The sequence below is a fragment of the Pecten maximus genome, chromosome 4, assembly GCF_902652985.1.
Source record: "Pecten maximus chromosome 4, xPecMax1.1, whole genome shotgun sequence".
Lineage (NCBI taxonomy): Eukaryota > Metazoa > Mollusca > Bivalvia > Pectinida > Pectinidae > Pecten > Pecten maximus.
Genome location: NC_047018.1, coordinates 36,780,292 through 36,803,005, shown reverse-complemented (window position 1 = coordinate 36,803,005; position 22,714 = coordinate 36,780,292). Strand labels below are relative to the sequence as shown.

General features: G+C 35.6%; 1 long non-coding RNA gene across 1 annotated transcript; it reads right to left on the bottom strand.

Annotated features, from left to right (window-relative positions):
• Nucleotides 1-9,445: 9,445 nt before the first annotated feature.
• Nucleotides 9,446-10,775, bottom strand: LOC117325992. Its single transcript, XR_004532405.1, has 2 exons — nucleotides 10,706-10,775; nucleotides 9,446-10,139 (listed from the first exon to the last, which is right to left on the bottom strand). It is a non-coding gene; the product is annotated as an uncharacterized LOC117325992 (long non-coding RNA).
• Nucleotides 10,776-22,714: the final 11,939 nt, after the last annotated feature.

Genomic DNA, 22,714 nt, shown 5'->3' with positions numbered 1-22,714 from the left:
CAATGGTATGGTCAGTACAAACTAGGTAATGGTATGGTCAGTACTAACCAGTTAATGTGTAAGAATGGATGGTCAGTGAACACCATGAGAATGTATGGTCAGTCAACACAATGAGAATGTATGGTCAGTAAACACCATGAGAATGTATGGTCAGTCAACACCATGAGAATGTATGGTCAGTTAACACCATGAGAATGTATGGTCAGTAAACACCATGAGAATGCATGGTCAGTAAACACCATGAGAATGTATGGTCAGTAAACACCATGAGAATGTATGGTCAGTAAACACCATGAGAATGCATGGTCAGTCAACACCATGAGAATGTATGGTCAGTCAACACCATGAGAATGCATGGTCAGTCAACACCATAAGAATGTATGGTCAGTTAACACCATGAGAATGTATGGTCAGTCAACACCACGAGAATGTATGGTCAGTAAACACCATGAGAATGTATGGTCAGTCAACACCATGAGAATGTATGGTCAGTCAACACCATAAGAATGTATGGTCAGTCATCAACAGGATAGATGGTCAGTCAACACCATGAGAATATATGGTCAGTCAACACCATAAGTATGTATGGTCAGTCAACACCATGAGAATGTATGGTCAGTCAACAAAAGGATGGATGGTCAGTCAACACCATAAGAATGTATGGTCAGTTAACACCATGAGAATGTATGGTCAGTCAACACAATGAGAATGTATGGTCAGTCAACACCATGAGAATGTATGGTCAGTCAACACCATTAGAATGTATGGTCAGTCAACACCATAAGAATGTATGGTCAGTCAACACCATAAAAATGTATGGTCAGTCAACACCATTAGAATGTATGGTCAGTCAACAACAGGATGGATGTATTCCTTCGGAAAGGTCACCTGTACCTATCGATAAAATCTTCCTACGTGTAAGATGTACTTTACCAAGAATCCCTTAAGTACTGGAAGGAGTCCGGTTAAATCTAACGTTACTTCAAATATCAATTATCTTTTTAACAAAATCAAACTTCAAAAGCAGTTTAATTCTAGTGTACATGAAACAGTATTCACCCGACATGAATATTAAATAGCATTGTACTCAGGTAACTCCTGCAAGCTCCCTAATCTACGATCAATTTCTGCTTTTGTTTATAGACATTTACTTTTAGAACAAAAAAAAAAGGTTGATTGATGAGGAGCAAGGCTGTTCTACTGTATGATTATCTAATATAGAATTCATAAATTTCATTGAACAGTAACACGTATGTGCCTCTCCGTAGAGAACAAGATCAGGGCTCTAAAAATTACATTATAGATGGAAAAAAATTTAATATCATTTTTATCACACACCTATGAATTAAAACAACCATGGAAGAGAACAATATACCTGTTTTATGTAAATGATGTAATTTTCAGCTGACCTTGAAGATCGGGGACCTTGTTTGAATTGTGAGGCTGTACCACGGTATTCCTAGATAATATATCCCAGTTTTGTATCAAAATAAGCAAAAAGCTACATGCATGTGGGATCTCATTATTTTCTGGGTTTTGTTCATCTTTCTTTGTGTGTAGACATTTATCACAAGCTTGGGAACCATGTTTTGAAAATGGCTACTGCTATCTCTGGTACAATTCCAAACATCTAACAGGTAAGTCAGCGAGGGTCAGGATAAAGTACAGATAGACGTCACCAGATAAAACACATTTCTAGGTTTTCTCTTGAACACATTTTAATTGTACAAGTATTTATGAATGGAAATGGTCTTCTGATAATGAAGTTTACTGAGAATGAAGAAACACATGTATGTCAGGCCAACATACTGGGAGGCAGACTTCATATGTCATTTGGTTTATGGACCTGGCCCAGCTATATATAATATCTCATTGAAGAGAAATTCATATAGACCACATTTAAATGGTGACCAAATGGTAGCCCAGTTGATACTGGTACTCAGACTTAGAGGTCCCAGGTTCCTCAGGTCTGTAGAGGAACTGGACTGGGCTGAATGCTGGTGCCAGGTAGCTCAAATTGTCAGATTGTCCGTCGAGAGTTCAGAGGTCACGGGTTGGAGTCCTGGTCTGGTCAATGAATTTGTCCTTTTCTGTAACTTATGGGTCCCAACTTAACACCCACAGAAGGTGGTATAGGGTCTCGTGTGTGTCTTCAGGGTTCAAAGACTTTGTTGAAGGGTGAAATGTAGTGAAACTGGACTGGACTAACCCCCGATGGCCAGGTAGCTAAAACGGTTAGAGTGTCTGTCTAGAGTTCAGGGGTTCTGTGTTCGAGTCCCGGTCTGGTTACAGGCAATGTTATACCCAAAACCTGGATAGTGGGGTCTTACTAGGTGGACATTATAAAAAAGAAGACTGGCTACAGCAGACCAAGTGAAAACCATCACCAACCTCAATTAATTATCAAGAGTATCCATCTGAGTAATTAAGGAGAGGAGGACATAAAATAATATAAATGATGAAAGAATTAAAATGGTCAAAAGACAGAAAAGTATAGGCTGATGCCAGGGAGACCAGGGAGACATATTTCTGAGCCTAAATTTAAGTTGATTTTTTTTCTAGTTTCATTTGTCCCTTCACCCGTTTACAGTGGAACTTGAGTATTGTGTTCGTGCTTGTCAATGGAAGATCAAATCATGGCTTCATCAGCAAATTCGAAACACAAACCAGGTGTCCTGTTGGACTGGACAGCTTGACTTACAATGACCTGGGGTTAGCTTGAGTGTCTCAGGCTATATATTGCAGGTCCTTGGTTTGAATTCCCTTAACGTATCCTGTACCATTATTTATATTTTTGACACTCATATTGGATTCAACTGTTATATATATATATATATGTTAAATTGACAGAGTAGAAGTCTGTACAGAAGTTAATTTTGCTCACATAATATGTGTTTGTTGTTTATTGTAAACTGTTTATTTTTGGTAGATGTTGTCCAGAGGGTAGGTACATTACATGGAGAGAATCAAATCAAGAAACTCTGGATATCTCTTCTTTCACGGAGGTCTAATTTCAAGTTGTCTATTAAAATCAGTTTAAACATGAAAACAATGCTGCAATCTACCAAAAGTTTTCCTCTTCAAAGGTACGGAGATCTGTACAGACGAACACAGACCTAAAACTTTGTGTTAAAGATATGTATCTGGTAAAACATGAAAACAATGCCAAACGCAATACAACTTTTAAGTCCTCAAACATGTGAACTTTAGTACAAGCAATGTGAATATGTACAAATGCTATTTGAAATGATGTTTGGTAGAAAATTAAACGATCAATCTGCTAATTGAAATGGACAGGAACAATTCCGACCCTCTGATAACATCTGCTGGAGAAGAATCGCCTCGTGGATTAAATTTCCTGGCAAAGCTGTGTCGTTGGTATATACCTACTCTTTATACTGTCGGGCTAGAAAATGTGAAACACTCATTAAAATACATAGGGACATGCTGAATCAACTCTTGGGAATTCGAGTGCAGTGCACATGGGCAAAATCTGTCAAAAAATACTGCAGATTCATCTCTTACAGAGATATCCAATATCTTACAGTAGAAGCTGACAAAATTTCTCGATCCTAACTAGAAACAGACATGGATGCAGGTCTTTTTTTTTTCTTTTTTTTTCCAGCGTTGTGAACAATAGCAAAGACTGTTGAAACAGATTTTGAACATAAAAATATTTTGCAAATAAAACTGTAAAGACAAGTTTAGAATGTTGATTTATTTTACAATGAAGTGACAAAAACATATGACACGACAATGATTGAGTGCAGTTTTGACAATACATTACACTTGACGAATAAAAGTTTGAAGTTTTTTGTTTCTGGGGAATTCTAAAAGTATGTTAGCTGACATGTGTTGTCCTTGGCCCTCGTCCACATGGTACGACTATATTTCAGTTTTCTGCCAACTTCTCCACAAATTCATCAAAACTCTTGAGTTATACTTCACTCACCCGAAGCGATGGCACTAAAGACTTCACAGCTTGATTAACACACAACAATTGTCACCCTTAGAAACAAATTTCTATTAGGACAGGAAAATCAGCTTATGTGAATTACATTGTTTACAGATAGATTACAAAATGTTTGTAATACTACGGGGAAATTTCTTTGCCGTGCCTGTTTTCTGAGATACAGATATATATATATATATATATATAGTATTTCCCCATCCCTCCAATCACCTAGCCCTTCAAACCTCCGTCCTTTCCAGTGCCATTTGTTTTATCCAATACTGACTATATATCTCCTATACTGACCATATATCTCCTATACTGACTATATATCTCCTATACTGACTATATATCTCTATACTGACTATATATCTCCTATAGTGACTATATATCTCCTATACTGACATTATATCTCCTATACTGACTATATATCTCCTATACTGACTATATATCTCCTATACTGACTATATATCTCCTTTACTGACTATATATCTCCTATACTGACTATATATCTCCTATACTGACTATATATCCCCCATACTGACTATATATCTCCCATACTGACTATATATCTCCTATACTTACTATATTTGTCCTATGCTGACTATATATCTCCTATACTGACTATATATCTCTATACTGACTACATATCTCCTATACTGACTATATATCTCCTATACTGACTATATATCTCTATACTGACTATATATCTCCTATACTGACTATATATCTCCTATACTGACTATATATCCCCCATACTGAATATATATCTCCCATACTGACTATGTATCTCCTATACTTACTATATTTGTCCTATACTGACTATATATCTCCTATACTGACTATATATCTCCTATACTGACTATATATCTCCTATACTGACTATATATCTCCTATACTGACTATATATCTCTATACTGACTATATATCTCCTTTACTGACTATATATCTCCTATACTGACTATATATCTCCTATACTGACTATATATCTCCTTTACTGACTATATATCTCCTATACTGACAATATATCTCCTATACTGACTATATATCTCCTATACTGACTATATATCTCCTTTACTGACTATATATCTCCTATACTGACTATATATCTCCTATACTGACTATATATCTCCTACACTGACTATATATCTCTATACTGACTATATATCTCCTTTACTGACTATATATCTCCTTTACTGACTATATATCTCCTATACTGACTATATATCTCCTTTACTGACTATATATCTCCTATACTGACTATATATATCATATACTGACTATATATCTCTATACTGACTATATATCTCCTATACTGACTATATATCTCCTATACTGACTATATATCTCTATACTGACTATATATATCCTTTACTGACTAAATATATCTCTATACTGACTATATATCTCTATACTGACTATATATCTCCCATACTGACTACATATCTCCTATATTGACTATATATCTCCTATACTGACTATATATCTCCTATACTGACTATATATCTACTATACTGACTATATATCTCATATACTGACTATATATCTCTATACTGACTATATATCTCCTATACTGACTATATATCTACTATACTGACTATATATCTCCTTTACTGACTAAATATCTCCTATACTGACTATATATCTCCTATACTGACTATATATCTCCTATACTGACTATATATCTCCTATACTGACTATATATCTCCTATACTGACTATATATCTCCTATACTGACTATGTATCTACTATACTGACTATATATCTCCTATACTGACTATATATCTCTTATACTGACTATATATCTCCTTTACTGACTATATATATCTCTATACTGACTATATATCTCCTATACTGACTATATATCTCCTATACTGACTATATATCTCTATACTGACTATATATCTCCTTTACTGACTATATATCTCCTATACTGACTATATATCTCATATACTGACTATATATCTCCTATACTGACTATATATCTCTATACTGACTATATATCTCCTATACTGACTATATATCTCGTTTACTGACTATATATCTCCTATACTGACTATATATCTCCTATACTGACTATATATCTACTATACTGACTATATATCTCCTATGCTGACTATATATCTACTATACTGACTATATATCTCTATACTGACTATATATCTCCTTTACTGACTATATATCTCTATACTGACTATATATCTCCTGTACTGACTATATATCTCCTGTACTGACTATATATCTCCTCGATGACTATATATCTCCTATACTGACTATATATCCCCCATACTGACTATATATCTCCCATACTGACTATATATCTCCTATACTTACTATATTTGTCCTATGCTGACTATATATCTCCTATACTGACTATATATCTCCTATACTGACTATATATCTACTATACTGACTATATATCTCTATACTGACTATATATCTCCTATACTGACTATATATCTCTATACTGACTATATATCTCCTATACTGACTATATATCTCCTATACTGACTATATATCTCCTATACTGACTATATATCTCCTATACTGACTATATATCTCTATACTGACTATATATCTCCTATACTGACTATATATCTCCTATACTGACTATATATCTCCTATACTGACTATATATCTCCTATACTGACTATATATCTCTATACTGACTATATATCTCCTATACTGACTATATATCTCCTATACTGACTATATATCTCCTATACTGACTATATATCTCTATACTGACTATATATCTCCTATACTGACTATATATCTCCTATACTGACTATATATCTCTATACTGACTATATATCTCCTATACTGACTATATATCTACTATACTGACTATATATCTCTATACTGACTATATATCTCCTATACTGACTATATATCTCTATACTGACTATATATCTCTATACTGACTATATATCTCCTATACTGACTATATATCTACTATACTGACTATATATCTCTATACTGACTATATATCTCCTATACTGACTATATATCTCCTATACTGACTATATATCTCCTATACTGACTATATATCTACTATACTGACTATATATCTCTATACTGACTATATATCTCCTATACTGACTATATATCTCTATACTGACTATATATCTCCTATACTGACTATATATCTACTATACTGACTATATATCTCTATACTGACTATATATCTCCTATACTGACTATATATCTCTATACTGACTATATATCTCCTATACTGACTATATATCTCCTATACTGACTATATATCTCCTATACTGACTATATATCTCTATACTGACTATATATCTCCTATACTGACTATATATCTCTATACTGACTATATATCTCCTATACTGACTATATATCTCCTATACTGACTATATATCTACTATACTGACTATATATCTCTATACTGACTATATATCTCCTATACTGACTATATATCTCTATACTGACTATATATCTCCTTTACTGACTATATATCTCCTATACTGACTATATATCTCTATACTGACTATATATCTCCTATACTGACTATATATCTACTATACTGACTATATATCTCTATACTGACTATATATCTCCTATACTGACTATATATCTCTATACTGACTATATATCTCCTGTACTGACTATATATCTCTATACTGACTATATATCTCCTATACTGACTATATATCTCTATACTGACAATATATCTCCTTTACTGACTATATATCTCTATACTGACTATATATCTCCTATACTGACTATATATCTCCTGTACTGACTATATATCTCTATACTGACTATATATCTCCTGTACTGACTATATATCTCTATACTGACAATATATCTCCTTTACTGACTAAATATATCACATACTGACTATATATATCCTATACTGATCCTTTGCCTTCTGGAACTTTCAAAGAAGTACATGTATGTGCTTTTTGATATTATAGTGTTGACCTTTGACCCCACTCAGAACTTTAAGATTGGTTCATTGGATACACTTCATTACAAATCTACATAACAAACTTTCATAATGTTGTTTAAAATGTCCAATTAATTGTAACATTTGTAACCTTGAAAGTATATTGATAAAGGTCATTGATGAAACATCACTATCTGAATGACCAACTGACCACACACACTTATAAGGACCTAGGTTATTTTCAGTTTTAAAGAAGTTCTTCAAGGAAAAAAGTTACTGAACAATGGATTCTGCACCATACCATGCACTTAATCTGGCTAATAATTATTGTCTCACAAGGCAGTTCAGGATCAAGATGAATACTTTTTTATCAATTATACATATCCAGCCCTAGTTAAAAATGACATAGGATCATTCACAACTGGCTACCAACAACAGATGAAAAACATTCAGACAGCGAGAATGATAAGATACTAAAAACAGGATGTGAAACTTCCATATTATTTCCATTTTTTTCATAAATTAATTCCCCAGGGAATGTTTTATTTCATTTGGCTTACACAGAGGTCATGAATCTCAGACAATATTGAAGGTCAACTCAAGGTCCATTACTCCCAAAATCCCCAAACATAAATTGGTTCCAAAGTCTTCAAACTAAGAAAAATCAACCATCTGCTTCTGAAATAATAAATCACTTGGCTGAGAGTATTAATTCGATCAGAAAATCCAATAATGTTGCTCCTATCCACACAGGTTAGGAACTTATCATCCCTTATGAATTTGCAGCATGATCACAGCATAGATGCAGTATGAATGCAGCATGGAATTGCAGCATGAATGAAGCATGACTGCAGCATGGTGCCTAATTTACCTCACTATATATTCTTACTAGTTAAAGCATGATTGCAGCATGTTTCAATTATGCAAATTATGCTGGGATCATGCTGCATTTATGCTTTAAGGAAGCATGGCCGCAGCATGATCCCAGCATGGTCTGTGAAGCATGATCCCAGCATGGTCTGCAGCATGATCCCAGCATGGTTTGCAGCATGATCCCAGCATGGTCTGCAGCATGATCCCAGCATGGTCTGCAGCATGATCCCAGCATGGTCTGCAGCATGATCCCAGCATGTTTCAATTATGCAAATTATGCTGGGATCATGCTTCAATCATGCTTCATGGCAGCATGGTTTACAAAATCAATGAAAATCATGCAATAAAAACTTGAAGAATACTTTTGTATTACATTTTATTTGGTAATTAACATGGTATAAAACTTTTCATACAGGCTTTTTTTTTCTAGTTCAAACATTTAAAACTTATCAATGAAATGAGAATGTGACAAAACAAATTTTAATTCTAATTTACCCATGGTACTTATTTTATTTGCCTCTTATATTCTTTTTCTCAAAACTTCCATCACATACACAACACAGCTATCTTTTTCTAGTACAATTTTCAAATACAACTAATATCAATTCATCCTAGCTAGAAGTGGTATGTTTCAACAAAAATAGTCAGCAAGATATACAAGTTCAATGTCAGTACATACTACAGTATGTATTTATAATTCTGTTTTTTTTTTCTAAAATAGTAGGAAAATAGTACAAAATAATATTTTCCAGCAGAGTTATAGTAGGATATGTATACATTTTGTCACCGACGCACAAGACTGATTTCAGACAGTATATGTAGTTTCCTCGAAGTAGCCCAGATGTACTGGAAACTGTTTTCATGTGTGTCCGTGAACTTAAAATAAACAAAAACAAGCAACAGTCGAAGACTTCTTCTATCAAATTTAACATTATTTCTAATAAACTGTGAAAAGATTATCATAATTTTGGAATCAATTCTAAATACTGACTAAATGAAATGTTGATTGACAATTTGAACAATGGTGTGTTGTTTGATGTAGCACGTACTGTAGTGATATATCTCTGTCACTGTCCCCGGGGATTTCAATACAACCAAGCTTGAGACGACTATATTATATTTTTTGCTAGTACAACAAATAACTAACAAGGATTTTCAGATTATATACATGATTTTTTTTTGTATATATATATATTAATGTTTACACTTTTATTATGAAAGGAAATGTTGTATACCTCGACAGATAACATATCTCGAATAATCTTAATTAATGTGAAACATAAACTTCTTAATTTCTCTTCATTCCTTTCTTCTTTGTGTTAAGTCAATGCCATCAATTTGGACCACAATGCATGCGGTGTTCCTCATTCCAGAATGTACTGCATGAAGACTCAGTCTCTGTTGGAAGAAAGAAAGACTTTTAGAATATTCTTTTATTTCAAAATTAGAATAATTGTCAAGTTTTTGAAGATAATGTATGTATTTAACTTATGTACTTTCATGATCACTTTGCTATCATTTTCATTATGTTTGCTTTGGAAGCCTTTTTATCAAGAAAATTTAAGCCAGCCACACAAAGCTACAAAATAAAACTTGCCAGGATGACTTAATTATTAATTAAATCAAGCTACTCCCGAATTCTCCATCAGTTCATATCAATGTGAAACTGCAATATACTATACATAAAACAATGTTACTTACTTATAATTCATCTTAATTCACCTATTTCATTTAATCGTTTCAATTTGATGCAATAATCTGCAAACATCGATCCTCAAAAGAATGTGGAGGTAAAGATCTTTCACGAAAGGTTTCATTATCCAAAACACAAATTTTCCTCACCATTGTTTGTGAATACGTATGTACGTCATAATCATAACAAGGGTTGTGTGAGTGGGGGGGAAAATGCAATTTACGTCGGGCCGAAGATCGTTAATAATAAATAAATAAAATTGAAAACTTACGATTGTAACACATGGATCGGTACTGCGTTTCCTTCGGCCGTGTAATCTGTGATAAATTAATCATCAAAAGCCTGAAAAATAAATAATTAGGTATTATTGATATGAAAAGATCTATATCAAATTCATCGTCGTATAATGTGAAACGATGTCAGAACGTGAAGAAGATTATATAATTAAAACTTACCCTGTCTCGTAACGATGTTTGTCGGTAAAAATATGCATCGGTCGTCAAAAACAACGAGAAAGCTGATATTCATTCGTCGGTAACTTGAAGTAAGTCGATCTTCTTCAGTAAGACGGGGAACAAACTTCGTTTTTAGGCTATCGTCGTGTTTGTTTATACTTTTCTTCTGGAAATAAACATCCGGTGAATTCAAACATGGCTATCAGACTTCCCGCTAAACTCGTGTGTGTTGCATCATGGGATAAATATTTTACTGCCAGAGATTAACACGATTCATTTTTACTTGTGCGTGTTTTTTATTCTAAATCATAAACTTCTATTGTGTCATACTTTTAAGATAAATATTACAGTATTTAATACTTGCATCGTGCACATTTAGATCGCACGAGCTCGAGGAGCACTCTCGTCACATCTCGGGAGCAAGGTAAACAAACGAGGTCATAGGTGAACCGAACGATAAACATGTAATCTGACCAGAGGTTTTGGCCTCGTCTGTCATACGCCTATTGTTTGATATGGATGTATTTTCAGACGAGGAACCGACCAATGCACGTTTTCTTTTTATGATCACGATTTCAAATAATTCAGATTAAAGTACGGGAATATCGTCTGTTGTTAGTAAACTCATGTCGAGGTCGAGATCATCACAGCGCTTAACTTCAATATACGTTTTACAAGGAAGCGTCCGAGTGACAACATAAGTTCGACACATGTTTATTGGAGTTTATTGTGTCAAACACGACGTGATTTCGTATGCTATTATCAGATGTAATCTTAACACCGCATATATCCAGAAAGTATGCGATACAAAGACAAAGAGCAGGTGATTTTAATCTTATTTGATTGAATTAAAAGCGATATTCCAAGCACATGTGTAACTGTTGTTAGAGTGACCCCGATTTTGTTTTGGCGAACATGTTACATGTATGGCTACCTGGTAGTAAGCTGGTGCATGGTAAATGGCAACGTCTTGGTTTATGTCAGTGTTTGGATAAAGTGACTGATTCTATCTCCGATAAAAAGTGTATAATCGAAGCAAAAGTCAATATACTGGTTCTTCAAAAAACGATCTAAACTCTGAAAATTTGAATGAAATTTTTATAGGGATGAGTTTTAAGTCGTCACACGAATGTACTAACTTGCAACATTCATCAATGTTTAAGTTAATTCCTTCTGAGATAGAACTACAAGTGAAAGCTGACAAAATACCACATTTAAAAGCTGTGAACCGTTATACTAACAAAGAACATACTTATAAACGAAATACTTAATTAAAATAATTGTTATTGAATTTTAAATAAATATGTGTGGTACTGATCAAGTATAAAAAGGAAATTCTGCAACACAAACATGTTTTTGAAAATTATTTTGTTATCACCATTGATACCTGAAAATTTCTATATTTTATTTAAAATTAAAAAAAAAGATACTAAAATATCTAATACCAACTTTTGTTAATTTTCTGTATCTTATTTTATTAATTAACAATTGTTTAGGTTAATCTTGGTACCTGGGAAATTTGGTCCTAGATTTTGGATCCTCGCTTGGACCTACATTTCACCCACAGAAATTTTGTGATGTCCGAACAAAGGAATGCCCTTTTAAGCTAATACAGAATGGCCAAGCATATACACATTTCAACTTAAACAATTCATGTTAATACATGAAAGAATGGTGCAGTTCATTAAATTAACTAAGTTAATACAGCATAATTGCAGCATGGTACAGTTTGTATCTAAAATGGCAAAGTTAATACAGCATGGTTGCAGCATGGTACAGATCCTATCTAAAATGCCAAAGTTATTGCAGCATGGTTGCAGCATGATGCATTTCATATGATAAATTTACTAAGTCCACAAAGCATGATTGCAGCATGATATAATTCGATATCCAAACTGGCAAAGTTATTGCAGCATGGTTGCAGCATGGTACATATCCTGTCTAAAATGACAAAGTTATTGCAGCATGGTTGCAGCATGATATGATTTGATATCCAAACTGGCAAAGTTATTGCAGCATGGTTGCAGCATGATACAGTGCATATGATAAATTAACTAAGTCGACAAAGCATGATTGCAGCATGATAGAGTTCAGATATTCAATTACCTCAATTTTTAAAGCATGGTTGCAGTACATGCTGTACAGAAGCATGGTACCATGCTGCTATGCAGCACATGCTGCAATCATGCTGTGAAACTAGCAGCATGATGCCAGCATAAAAGCAGCATGATTGCAGCATATGCTGCATTGCAGTCCATGCTGCAAATTGATAAGGGATGCCACAAAGCAAATGTTGGAAACAAGATAAAAATTCCCAGAGGCCATGTCCATCAAAGAGTTTTTGCCCCCATATCGTACCACCTTCGGTAGCAGATCACTTTTTTTTCAAGTTTTTGTGGTTTTTAATGTTTTCCCACAAGGTTTTATTTTCATTTTCTCTCACCTTTATGCAAGTGGCACAATACCTCATTAAGAATTAATTAAAACACAAGTTAATTACACCTGACAAAGATGGAACGGGAAATCAATTTACCATGAGTTATGAAGCAAAGATCACCAGAGCATCACGTGAAATCACAGTGGAATTGGTGTGTTACTGGTAGTCCAAGCAAGCAAATGTTGGTTGAATTTTTCATTTTTATGACTACATGTACTGTACTATAAAATGCCAATTAGTGACAAAGTTTAGAATTCCTCAGGGAAATTCTGGCATCTAGGTGTGAAGACTAACACTAGATTTAGTTAGAGATACCTCCAGAGGAATCACTCCATAATTTATACGTAAAATCTATACGATCTGACAATACAGAGGATCTTAAATACAGCTAATCTATAAATATCAAATACTACAAGCAAGTACAGATGAAAACAAAGAAAATGACAGCTCATTGTGACAGAAAATATGAGAAAGTCAAAAAATAAAAGGAAAGATTTGTTACCAGAAAGTGATACTGTTCTCAGGAGAAAACAGAATAACAAATCCGTACAAAAATTAGTCCTGAGATGCGGCAATCAATTTTTTCATCATGTACATGTATATACGTATATCCAAATCACACATCTATATTTTATCATAAATAACTTTCCTTGAAATTAATCATGAATCTCATGCAAGATAAATTTGATTTTTGCCAATTTGCCAAACACATGGCAGTCGGTGTAGGCTGCATGGTGTGCAGACACCCTTGTGTACAGGCAGACGAGGAGGAGGCAGGACAAAGCTCAGTAATGGAACAAGTTGGTTTCAAAGGACCATATAAAACAATCAAATTAACACGTAATTATAAAGAACACTTTCATCCTTGTTTTTATATGTTTGGCTGTCTCGAGATCTTTTTGTGTAAGCAATATATCCGTCCAATAAAAAATTAAAAAGTTTAACTCCATGGCTTTTCAAATAATTTCAAAAGACATTTTCTAAAATCATCGTTCAAGAAAAGTGGCGGAAAAAAATGCTCTACTGATGTTTTTTTTTCTGACACTGTTTTTGCTATTTCATTAAAGGAGAATTAATTGCTTTTAATTGAAGAAAATAACCTTCAAAACAGTCGATATTGTGAAAGTTGAGAGAGAAAAAAACACTATTTTTGTGTAGCAGACAGAGTGTAGCTTACCAGATTTCTCCTGGTAAACATTACGTCCATCTGGTCCCTGATAGAAGCTTACAACAGGGAGTCGATATGACAAGTAGGATCATAAAACATAGCAGACCTCATAGAGGACAACCTTTGACTCAATTATGCTCTAACAGAGGAGCTAGAACTGACAACTCTTGTAACAGTCATCATCCATCTAAGGAGCCCGACATCAGGTACTGCAGTAGATCTCTACCACAGGAGCCCGACATCAGGTACTGCAGTAGATCTCTACCACAGGAGGCAGACATCAGGTGCTGCAGTAGATCTCTACTACAGGACCCTGACATCAGGTAGTGCAGTAGATCTCTACCACAGGAGGCAGACATCAGGTACTGCAGTAGATCTCTACCACAGGAGCCAGACATCAGGTACTGCAGTAGATCTCTACCACAGGAGCCTGACATCAGGTACTGCAGTAGATCTCTACCACAGGAGCCTGACATCAGGTACTGCAGTAGATCTCTACCACAGGAGCCTGACATCAGGTACTGCAGTAGATCTCTACCACAGGAGCCTGACATCAGGTACTGCAGTAGATCTCTACCACAGGAGCCTGACATCAGGTACTGCAGTAGATCTCTACCACAGGAGCCTGACATCAGGTACTGCAGTAGATCTCTACCACAGGAGCCCGACAACAGGTACTGCAGTAGATCCCTACCACAGGAGCCAGACATCAGGTACTGCAGTAGATCTCTACCACAGGAGCCAGACATCAGGTACTGCAGTAGATCTCTACCACAGGAGCCTGACATCAGGTACTGCAGTAGATCTCTACCACAGGAGCCTGATATCAGGTACTGCAGTAGATCTCTACCACAGGAGCCTGTCATCAGGTACTGCAGTAGATCTCTACCACAGGAGCCAGACATCAGGTACTGCAGTAGATCTCTACCACAGGAGCCAGACATCAGGTACTGCAGTAGATCTCTACCACAGGAGCCAGACATCAGGTACTGCAGTAGATCTCTACCACATGAGCCAGACATCAGTTGATGCAGTAGATCTCTACCACAGGAGCCAGACATCAGGTACTGCAGTAGATCTCAACCACAGGAGCCTGACATCAGGTACTGCAGTAGATCTCTACCACAGGAGCCCAACTTCAGGTACTGCAGTAGATCTCTACCACAGGAGCCCGACATCAGGTACTGCAGTAGATCTCTACCACAGGAGCCTGACATCAGGTACTGCAGTAGATCTCTACCACAGGAGCCAGACATCAGGTACTGCAGTAGATCTCTACCACAGGAGCCAGACATCAGGTACTGCAGTAGATCTCTACTACAGGAGCCTGACATCAGGTACTGCAGTAGATCTCTACCACAGGAGCCTGACATCAGGTACTGCAGTAGATCTCTATCACAGGAGCCTGACATCAGGTACTGCAGTAGATCTCTACCACCGGAGCCTGACATCAGTTGATGCAGTAGATCTCTACCACAGGAGCCCGACATCAGGTACTGCAGTAGATCTCTACCACAGGAGCCTGACATCAGGTACTGCAGTAGATCTCTACCACAGGAGCCCGACATCAGGTACTGCAGTAGATCTATACCACTGGAGCCTGACATCAGGTACTGCAGTTGATCTCTACCACAGGAGCCTGACATCAGATGTCCCAGAAGTGCTTTGCCAGATGAGCTTGTCATCAGATGTGTCAGTACGTCTGGAGCATGACATCAGATGTCTCAGTACCTTTGGAGTATGACATCAGATGTCTCAGTTCCTTTGGAGCATGGCATCAGATGTCTCAGTACCTTTGGAGTATGACATCAGATGTCTCAGTACCTTTGGAGTATGACATCACATGTCTCAGTACCTTTGGAGCATGACATCAGATGTCTCAGTACCTTTGGAGTATGACATCAGATGTCTCAGTACCTTTGGAGTATGACATCAGATGTCTCAGTACCTTTGGAGTATGACATCAGCTGTTTCAGTACCTTTGGAGTATGACATCAGATGTCTCAGTACCTTTGGAGTATGACATCAGATGTTTCAGTACCTTTGGAGTATGACATCAGATGTCTCAGTACCTTTGGAGTATGATATCAGATGTCTCAGTACCTTTGGAGCATGACATCAGATGTCTCAGTACCTTTGGAGTATGACATCAGATGTTTCAGTACCTTTGGAGTATGACATCAGATGTCTCAGTACCTTTGGAGTATGATATCAGATGTCTCAGTACCTTTGGAGCATGACATCAGATGTCTCAGTACCTTTGTAGTATGACATCAGATGTTTCAGTACCTTTGGAGTATGACATCAGATGTCTCAGTACCTTTGGAGTATGATATCAGATGTCTCAGTACCTTTGGAGCATGACATCAGATGTCTCAGTACTTTGGAGTATGACATCAGATGTTTCAGTACCTTTGGAGTATGACATCAGATGTCTCAGTACCTTTGGAGTATGATATCAGATGTCTTAGTACCTTTGGAGCATGACATCAGATGTCTCAGTACCTTTGGAGTATGATATCAGATGTGTCAGTACCTTTGGAGCATGACATCAGATGTCTCAGTACCTTTGGAGTATGACATCAGATGTGTCAGTACCTTTGGAGCATGACATCAGATGTCTCAGTACCTTTGGAGTATGACATCAGATGTGTCAGTACCTTTGGAACATGACATCAGATGTCTCAGTACCTTTGGAGCATGACATCAGATGTGTCAATAGTCCTCTACCAGGGGAGATCAATGTCTTCCTTCAGGTTTGGTCTAATACTAGCTTTGAAGGTCATTATCAATTAGTAGAATGTAGTATTTAATTGAGAGTTGACTTCTATAATCAAAGTCAATCATCCTTGGAGCAACTGGGGCTTTGACACCATAGGTGAGTCTTAAAATCATATCCCAAAAAAATGAAATTTTTAAAGACTCTCTGTGAGACACTAAAATATGACAATGATAGTTACTGTATGACAGCCTCGCGATAACAATAAACCTGTATACTAATATTTAGCGATTTATCTTCTGGATAAAACTTCAGTGGTGGATTCTACAGAAACTTCTTTGATATCAGAAAATATGCATGATGCTTTATCCAAAAGTTGATCTATCAATTTGATAAAAATCATGGAGCCATTTACATTGTCTCCAAGTTGTCTCTGTCAGAGTTAGTTACAGACAAAACTCCTTATCTGAATGACAAGATACTTAGGGAACACAATATGAGGGGCGAAAACAGCTGATCTTCTTCTCATCTCTATACACTATCTGCCCCATCATCAGGCACCCAAGGTGATGGTAACCTCGAGGTCTTGCCCCCTCCCCACTTCACCTCCTCCTCCCCACCAAACTTCAGCACTCTGTTGGATACCTTCAGTACCAATCAACCCTGGACTGCAGTGAAAAATGAAGATGTAAAAACCTGTCATTTGGCGAGCACTGAACTCGACCAGGTTGTCAGTGTAGGTCGGAGTCACATGTTTGTTAACATTCCTGTAGGATTGTTCAACATGAAAGAACTAGAGGATTTGTATAAATACCCTAATGTCACACTGCTTAAACATGCAATGTAAATCATGTCCACAAGGATAGCTGTAGCATGCAATGGGCGCTGTCCACCCTGACCTCTATACCTGTATACATGTAACCTCACATAGTCCCTGGTCAATATGGTCCAGATTCCAGACAAGTACCCCAGACATGCTGCTATTGGAGAGTTGGGTAACTATAATGGCTCAGACTTGGGGGAATTCCCCTTTTGGTTAGTGGTAAGATGTCCACTCTGAGAGTAAGTGACATCCTGGTCATTATTTCGAGGCCCAACTTGGGCAGGGTATTTTTCATAACTCCTTTACTCTATTACAATATTACCATTAAAATTTCATTTCTAATATGGAAGCTTTTCGCTGACCAGCCAAAGTCTAACACTCGGGTTGTGATATTCTCTGTCCACTCCACAGACCCATGTATGATTTTATTAATATCTAATAGGAAATTGAAGCCGTTATATACATGTACATACTGTTAAGATTATGTCTCTAATAGGGAAACATAGCCTTGAATACTAATTCCTAGAAATAGCATCCCTTATAGGGAAATAGAGCCTTAAATTATGTCATAGAAATATAAATCTCTAATAGGGAAATAGAGCCTTAAATACTGTCATAGAAATATAAATCTCTAATAGGGAAATGTAGACTTAAATACTAATTCCTAGAAATATAAATCTCTAATAGGGAAACGTAGACTTAAATACTGTCATAGAAATATAAATCTCTAATAGGAAAATGCAGCGTTAAATTGCATCATTAAGAATAATTATTGGGTATACAAGTATTGTGTATACAATTGTATATGCCAAAATAAGCAGATTTTTTTTTTTACAGTACTATGTTCTCAAATGATTAAAAACTGCAAATTTAAACCTATATATAAAGTCGGTGTATTACCACCATCCAAAGCACTAGGCAGGTACAAACCACTACATGACCATTACATCACATCATAGTAAATTGTAATAGAACGGAAATAAGATTTTGTATTACCTTATATATTGACAAATCTATCAAATCCAAGGAACACTTTCAAATATAAGAATTCCATGGAAACCGAACAGTACGAAACAGTTTGACATTTTACAGAACGGTAACAGGTTCATTTCTCACAAATGGTAATTTGTTTTTAAATGTGAATGGAATGACTTTTTTCAATTTCAATTTAGAACCAATTTGCTTTCAATTTCATTACATTCTCCTCCGACTGTGTCCATCGATCTTAAAAGCATTTGAAAATATAACAGTTGTTGTGCAATAGCTATTAATAGCTTGATTTTGACCATACTAGCCATTTTCTACATACATGTATATTTATAGGTATACAGACAATAGGAAATCAATACATTTAATTACATGTGTTTTACAGTATAAATATAAAAATCAACAATTTCATATGTTGTGTTCTAGCGATATACGACCGATTGTATACCCTGGTACTTGGTTTATGATGTCATCACACATGCTGCACCAAGACTACTGCCATTTAACTGGTCTCTCAGTCACCTGGTAATTTTTGTCACCAACAATTTACTCTGCAACTTATTTTCTTCTTTTTGACTTTAAGGTGTCTCATGACATTTTGCCACAGACACCTCACATCATAACATGCAATTACACTGGCCATCAGCTCCTAAATTTTTGTAAAAAATTGCCCAACTGAATTCAAATACTAGATTATCTCCATGTAATTTGAAACCTAGAATCAGACATATCCTACGGGCCAAAATTTTGAAACTCAATTTCATTTATAATTTTAATACAAATGTAATCCAGAGATGGGGGCCATTCTAGTCACATGTGAGTTACACTACAGCATGACATTCAGATATATGAATGATGTGTTTTTACTGACCATGAATGCTCAACAATTTTTCACCCTTTTGACATTTGGTATAACTTCAGGCATTGCTGTCTTTGACGAAAAAGAATGTATAAATTTTTTTTTTTTGAAATTTGAACTTCAGACAATTTTACGATTTTGTTAATGATGATGTATAGGTGCTTTATTTTAGAAAAATGTTGTCTCGGCCATTTTCTAAAGAGCTACCACACACTTATGACATCAACAGAGAAATCTCTTTGACTTAACTTACAACTGGTCAGTTAAAGTCATTGGACCTACAACATTCACGTAAAAGGAATATATGTCCAGTTTTCAGGGGAAACAACTCTCAAGTTCAATAAATGAATTTTAAAAAATACCTCATTTTGTTTTGTTCTCACTGCCATTATTGTAATTAAGGTTTTAATGATGATTAATTTGACTCACTATTATCGGCAAATTACCTACTGATTTACAACAAACAAACATTTCACGGAAAATATTCAAGGTAAGAAGAAAATGTCTTGCATGTTTTTTTTCGCTACTATTATATAGTTACGTTATTAAAACAGACTATGGTTTTGTGAGAATGTTTTGTAGATCCTACATGTGTGATATACAACACTACAATTAAATCCAAATAGCATCAGATACAAAAGCATATGAACAGACCCCACCCGCCTCCCCCATCCCCACCGCCACCAACAACACCGAAAAAAGAAAAACTGAACACAACCTAATAAACCCTGTTCGAGTTGTACCAGGACAGAGACATTGAGAACCCCTATTTAGCCTGATGGACAACGTAAAAGATATTTGTTATCTGATACATCTAACTTAAACAATAAATTGACAATCCTTTACATTTATTTATTGCTCGAATCTCCTCCAATTTTTTTTTCAGTCTTATTGGTTTGTATTAGACTGATTTAAGGAAAGTGAAATTCTACACAACCAATTGCCAGGACGATTTTTGAATTAACTCAAACATGTCGCAGTGGTTGACCTAGATATGCAAACTTGTATCCTTCTTCTGTGTGGAGATTTACATGCAGCCTTGGTAATTATCATCAAATCTGACAATGGAAATCGCTTTGTGATGGGGGTGGTTTCTTCATTAAATCAAGATAAAATTGTACCCATAAAATATTTTTCCTATCGGAAATTTTGTTTTTGTCTTTGTTCTGCGGAAACATTTTCTCCTGAATAGGGTTATCAAATACAATAAACGCATTCAAATTATCCTATTTTTGTAGAAATTTTAAATCTGGAAAATGGCATAAAGTCATAATCAAGTTTTCTGTAAAATAACATATTTTACCAATGAATTACCATATTAGGTCTGCGGCCAAATGGCTGCCTCCATGAACATATCAGTTTTCATAAACATTGTCTAGGACTAAAATTTACAACAAAGTTATTAAAAAATCTGCAGCTCGGCTTGACAGCTCATTACAAGACTAATTCATCAAACTGGATTGAAATTTCACCAGGTCCAAGTGATGAGATATTTGGTTCCTATGATCCAGTTAATACCATGAATGCATCCATTCAGCCGCAAAACTGGAAGAAAATTTACAACAAACAATGCAAAACTGAACCACTCAAGTTAATTTCAATAGTTTTTATGTAATTCGTTTCTGTGGGTTTTTAAGCTACATTACGACGGCGTTGTGTGGCGCTGAAGAGAATTAAATTGTACTATAGATTTCCACCAAATCCATCAATACTACTCAATGTCCATCGCTGTGTAAAGATAAATTTTATTTCTTGCTTGGTATTTTATCTTTTACGATACATTTTACACCGGAAATCTAACATTACTTTAATGTGACACCCAATGTCTGCAAACACGATGTCCAAGTCATAAACTTGTTTTTTTACTTCTGTCATTCTTTGCCTGTTAGTAAGTCTGTCCAGTTTTATCTAAGTACCTTCAGACATTACAACAAGAAACAAAATCAATATTTCAAATTTAATAATGACACATTTTTTTCTACGACAGCAATACTTACTATCAATATTTTTAATCAATATTTTTTTAATACACAAAAAGTAAAACCAATAGGCCCAATGGACCTGTATCGCTCATATGCTTCTAATGCAACTTTAAAGTTGATCCATATCATTATGGTGGCTTCAATATGAGAATAGGCTAAGTATATTCATTTTGACAAAGTAGCCTTTCATCCCAGCATATTCCTGGCCAATATCAAGAGCCCAGCTTTCTTGCTTATTTAGATCAAAACATTATTTAACTCATTTGACACCTGTGTCCTTGAAAGACGGTCAACAAAATTTATTTGAACCAACATGGTACCCTTCCTCCCAGCATGCTACAGGCCCAATATCATGTCTCTGGGCCTCATGCTAATTGAGAAGAAGTTGTTTAAAAGGAAAAATTGACACTGGACAGATGATGGTGACTGCACCACAGCATAATCTCACTTCGAGCAGGTGATCTAAAAATCAGAACATAGACTTTATCCCATTAATGTCTGGTCACAGTCGATTCCCCTTTTTACAATATTATCCGTTTACTTACATACAACCAAAACAACTTATGTTGGACATGGCATTTTCTCCCATTAGATTTTATATAGAACTAAATCCTTTTTATCCTACTCTTATCTGAATGTGTTCACTCAACTCCACCTGTTACCCTAAGTATCATTGTTTTCCTACAAACTTTTACAGAATTTCATTTCTTCATCCTAAATTTACCTTCATAAAACTAGATATGTACTTTTACCCATTCCATGATGTGGAAGGCACCTAATGTGGGACACAAGCAATGGTGTCCTCTACTTTACACACAAGCAATGGTGTCCTCTACTTTACACACTAGCA